Source organism: Mirounga leonina, unplaced genomic scaffold (assembly GCF_011800145.1).
Source record: "Mirounga leonina isolate KUSES-001 unplaced genomic scaffold, KU_Mleo_1.0 Mir_129, whole genome shotgun sequence".
NCBI classification, from domain to species: domain Eukaryota; kingdom Metazoa; phylum Chordata; class Mammalia; order Carnivora; family Phocidae; genus Mirounga; species Mirounga leonina.
Genome location: NW_023270323.1, coordinates 41,776,645 through 41,782,101, shown reverse-complemented (window position 1 = coordinate 41,782,101; position 5,457 = coordinate 41,776,645). Strand labels below are relative to the sequence as shown.

Genomic DNA, 5,457 nt, shown 5'->3' with positions numbered 1-5,457 from the left:
TATACCACATGCCTAAATATTTAAAACCAAGCTAATGAAGTAGTAAATAAAATGTGTTTTGTCTTCACCTTGAAAAACATACCTTTGTAACAACAACAAAAAAAATCACATCTGTAGACTAGATTGTTTTAATGTGATTGAAACTTTGGCAAAATGTCAAAGACAACTGGATTTAATTATTGTACATGTCTGGGTGGGTCTATTGATGGGCCAGAGATGTTCATATAAGTAATAAAATAAAGATATACATAAATGGTAAGTTATTATATATTACATACAATTTATTTTTCTGCCTTATAATAATCAAGATTTTACATTATCTGTGTTCTATTGATGGTAGGGCCAGGTTCGATAATACTTTTTTTTTTCTTTCTTAAAGCCTTTACTTAAGACATGATGGAAAAATCTTACAGGTACACATGGAAAAGTAAGACGTGATCACAGTTAAAAGTGAAGCAATCTAACTAGAAAGCTTTAATGCCTGTTGGCTAGTGTGGAAGCTAAAATTCTGAGTGTGACATGTTGCAGGGCTGAAAGGAATAGTAATTAGTATTCTTCTCCTACTTCTTCACCCTCTCCTTGAACAGAATCCACACCAACCTCCTCATAATCCTTCTCAAGGGCAGCCATGTCCTCACGGGCCTCAGAAAACTCTCCTTCCTCCGTGCCCTCCCCCACATACCAGTGAACAAAGGCACGCTTGGCATACATCAGGTCAAACTTGTGGTCCAGGCGAGCCCAGGCCTCAGCGATGGCTGTGGTGTTGCTCAGCATGCACACAGCTCGCTGTACTTTGGCCAGGTCTCCACCAGGCACCACAGTGGGAGGCTGGTAGTTAATGCCCACTTTGAAGCCAGAGGGGCACCAGTCCACAAACTGGATGGTACACTTGGTCTTGATGGTGGCAATGGCAGCATTGATATCTTTGGGAACCACGTCGCCACGGTACAACAGGCAGCAAGCCATGTATTTACCATGCTGAGGGTCACATTTCACCATTGGTTGGCTGACTCAAAGCCTGCATCGGTGATCTCTGCTACAGAAAGCTGTTCATGGTAGGCTTTCTCAGCAGAGATGGCAGGAGCATATGTGGCCAGAGGGAAGTGGATGCGGGGATAGGGCACCAGGTTGGTCTGGAATTCTGTCAGATCAACATGCGGGGCTCCATCAAATCTGAGGTAAGCAGTGATGGAGGACACAATCTGACCTATCAACCTATTTAGATTAGTGTAGGTTGGGTGTTCAGTATCGAGGTTTCTATGACAGATGTCATAGATGGCCTCATTGTCTACCATGAAGGCACAAGCAGAGTGTTGCAGGGTGGTATGGGTAGTAATGATGGAGTTGTAGGGCTCAACTACAGCTGTGCAAATCTTGGGGGGGGCTGGGTAAATGGAGAGCTCCAGCTTGGACTTCTTGCCATAATTAACAGAGAGACATTCTATCAGCAGGGAGGTGAACCCGGAACCAGTTCCCCCTCCAAAACTGTACAAAACCAAGAAGCCTTGAAGACCTATGCCCTGGTCAGCCAATTTCTGAATTTGGTCCAAGATAAGGTGAATGATCTCCTTGCCAGTGGTGTAGTGCTCTCAGACATAGTTATCGGCAGCATCTTCCTTGCCTGGGATGAGCTGCTCAGGGTGGAAGAGGTGGCAGTTGGTGCCAGTGTGAACTTCATCAATGACTGTGGGTTCCAGGTCTACAAACACTGAAGGTGTTGAAGGTGTGCTTGCCAGGACCCATCTCACTGAACAAGGTGTTGAAGGAGTCATCTCCACCTCCAGTGGTCTTATCACTTAGCATCTGGCCATTAGGCTGGAAGTGTTCCAGGCAATAGAGTTCCCAACAGGCATTGCCAATCTGGAAACCAGCCTGGCCAACATGGATGGAGATACACTCATGCATGGTAGCTACGGGATAGCAAGTGCAAGTGACAGGAACAGACATTAGTCCCAGTTACCATCCCTGACAAGCTAAGAGTCGAGGTAAGTAATGCACTCAAATTAGATCATTCTTCTTGAGTCATCACCGAGTTTACATCATTTTGTTAATTTCTATGTGGGCAATCTTTGTACTGTTTATCAATACAACTCATAAAATGATACTTAAATTCAGAAATAAATCATAAATTTTACATATCATGTTCCAACATTGCATTTGGCTCCTATAAATCACCTGTACTATGGACTTAGCTTTGGCTCATGACAATGTAGCTTGATTCCAAACTGGACAAAAGATATGAAACAACTGTCTTCAAAATACTAGACAACAGCACAGGAGTGTGATACTTGAGAGAAGGGGAGAAAAAGAGTTGAACCCTGCCCAAAAGCAATTTCTGAACTGTGACGTAAGAACAAGGAAATAAGGCAGAGCCCAATGGTCTGGCTTAGTTGAGGAATCTGAAATACGATCTTGGATACCAAAGTGGCTTGAATTGCAGAACAGGGTTGCAGTGAGGAGGAAGCTGTGCAGAGAAAGAGCTCCAGAAATCTGCAAAGGGGTCTTCTCCAGTCTTTGGTGGAATAAAATAAAATAAGATGCATCTTTATGTCATTTACAAGAAATGGCTTTTTAAAAAAGATTGTATTAAAAAAATAAAAAATAAAAAAGATTTTATTTATTTATTAGAGAGAGTGTGTGAGCTGGAGGGAGAGGCAGAGAGAATCTGAAGCAGACTCTGTGCTGAATGCAGAGCCCAACTTGGGGCTCAATCTCCCCACGACAAGATCATGACCTGAGCCGAAACCCAGTCCACTGCTCAACCAATGGAGCCACCCAGGAGCCCCATTTACAAGAAATGTTTTAAATATAGAGGTAAAGGGATAGAAAAATGTAGAACATGTAAACTCTAGTACTAAAACAGTTGGCTTAGCTATATTAGTATCAAAGTAAATTCAAATAAAAAAATATTACTAGAAATAAATAAGAACATTTAACAATGATTGAAGTGTCAATTCATTAAGAAGACATAACAATCCTACTTGTATGTGCACCTAATGACAAATCTTCAAAAATTCATGAAACAAAAATTGGCATCACTAAATTTATAGAAAACTCACAATTGCATGTGATTTTAACACTTTATTCTCAGTAATTGATAGAACAAATGCAAAATTCAGTAATAAACTAGATTTTGAGCAACGAATTTAACCTAATTGACATTTATACTATACCCAACAACTGCAGACTTTATATTCTTTTAAATTTTACTTGGAACATTCATCAAGATAGGCAATATGCTGGGCCAGAAGCCAAATCTCAATAAATTTCAGAGGACTGTAAGGATAAAGAATATATTCTGTGTTCAAAACAGAATTAAGTCAGAAAGCAGTAATAGAAGGATATCTGGAATATCTCCAAATATGTGGAAATCAAGCAACATACTCCTAAATAGTCCATGGTCAAAGAAGAAATCACTAGGAAAGTTTTAAAATATTTTTAACTAAATGATAAAAAAAACAACACATCAAAATTTGTTGTATGCAGCTAAAACAGTATTTGAAGGCAAATTAGTTTTAAATGCTTGGGTTAGAAGGAATAAAGGTTTAAAATCAATGATCTATGCTTCCACCTTAGAAATTAGAAAAACAGTAAATTAAAGTCAGTGTAGAAGGAAAGAATTAAAAATAAAATAATAAATATACATATTAAATACAGTAGGAATACATAATAATAATAATAGCAGAAACTAATGAAATTTTAAAAATTAGTAAAGAAAATAAATAAGGGTAAGAGTTGGTTCTTGGAATAATTAATAAAGTTAAAAACCTCCTAGGGGTACCCGGCTGGCTCAGTACGTGGAGCATGAGACTCTTGATCTCAGGGTTATAAGTTCGAGCCTCACATTGGATACATAGATTACTTAAAAATAAAATCTTTAAAGAAAATAAAATATGAATTGAAACCTCCTAGATAGACTAATTGAGAAAAAAATAAGGGATCACAAAGTCTCAACTGTAGACTTAGCACAGTCCACCAGTGGGCCAGTTGGAGATTTTTTGATGCTCTTCTTTTGGTTACATAAACACCATGCTTTGGAGCACCGGGTGTTATGCACAAACAATGAATCATGGAACACTACATCAAAAACTAATGATGTAATGTATGGGGATTAACATAACAATAAAAATTTTTTAAAAAAATAAACACCATGCTTTTGGGGGGAATAAAAATCCCCAAAATTAATGTCACTCAAGACAGTCTATGGTGCTATAACAGGGTGATACCCAAAATCATCCAGAAATAGGCAATGAAGGAAAATATAAAGTTCTGCTTAGGCAACATTTAAACTGAGAAAACAAGGATCCTAAATAAGTTTAAATATTTTTTTGAGTGTTTTTCTCCTTATTTTCAGAACTGAAAAACAAGAATTACAGCAAAGTGCCTCCTACCTAAAACAGTCCTTAATAAGAAACTGGAATCCAATTTTTATAAGAAATTATCTGGGTGGTACATTTTTAGTGGGTTTGTTTTTTCAAAAAAATATCCAATTAGCAAATAGGTTAAGAGCACAGACTCTGAAGTCCGACTTCATTAGTTAGCATCCCAGTTCCCCCACTTGCCATCTATGTGTCCATAAACAAGTTACTTAGTTTCTATGTGCCTCTCTTTCCTCATCTGTAAAGCAGGGATTAATAATATTATTGCCAATCCATTATGAATGATTTAAAAAGCAAATATTTATAAGTGCTTAGAATAGCGCTTGCTCACATAAATGCTATATAGGTGCTAAATAATTAATAAATAAATACTACTTTGGATCACATTTACAATCATCATCAATGTTTAATAAAGGCAAAATTTTCAAGTCTGATGTTCAAACAAAACTTTTAAGTAGAAATCTGAGTTTTAAGGCTTATTATCCAAATTTGGGATAAATCTCCTTCCCTTCCAATTTTCACCTATTTTTCCCATGCTATTCCTTCTCCATGAAGTTGTCCACACGTGAAAGCATGTGCTTTGTATTGTTGAACTGACTGTTCTTAACTCTTTATCAGCCTAAGAACAAGAAAAGCAAGATTGAGGCCACTGCCATGATACTCTTAGGTAATAAAGTTAATTGCACTGTTTATACTACCTAGAGCAAAGGCAAGGTGAGCAGAGGAGAGACTTTTCTTCATTGTTGAAGTCCCAGGGCACAGAGGCATCCCATTTCTGCGGCAAAGGTTTTAGCAGGAATTATACCCATTTCATATGGGATAATGACCTACTACCAAGCCTTTCACTAATTAGTTGGTTAAGTTACTTAACCTTACTCTTTGCCTCTGATCCCTCATCTGTAAAAAGTGGCCATTAATAGACTGGGTTGTGAGATATAATGAGTGCCTACATACGCATGGCAAAGCAAGAATATCATAAATGTTAGCTATTACTATTTTGTGGGAATAAGTCGTTTCATTTTGAGCATTGCTTCTGCTTTAGGATTTATTGCAAATAACTGCAAGACTTAGAGAAAAA

General features: G+C 37.8%; 1 pseudogene; it reads right to left on the bottom strand.

Moving 5' to 3' along the window:
* Window positions 1-546: 546 nt before the first annotated feature.
* LOC118010553 lies at window positions 547-1,905 on the bottom strand (annotated as a pseudogene).
* Between the last annotated feature and the right edge of the window lie 3,552 nt (window positions 1,906-5,457).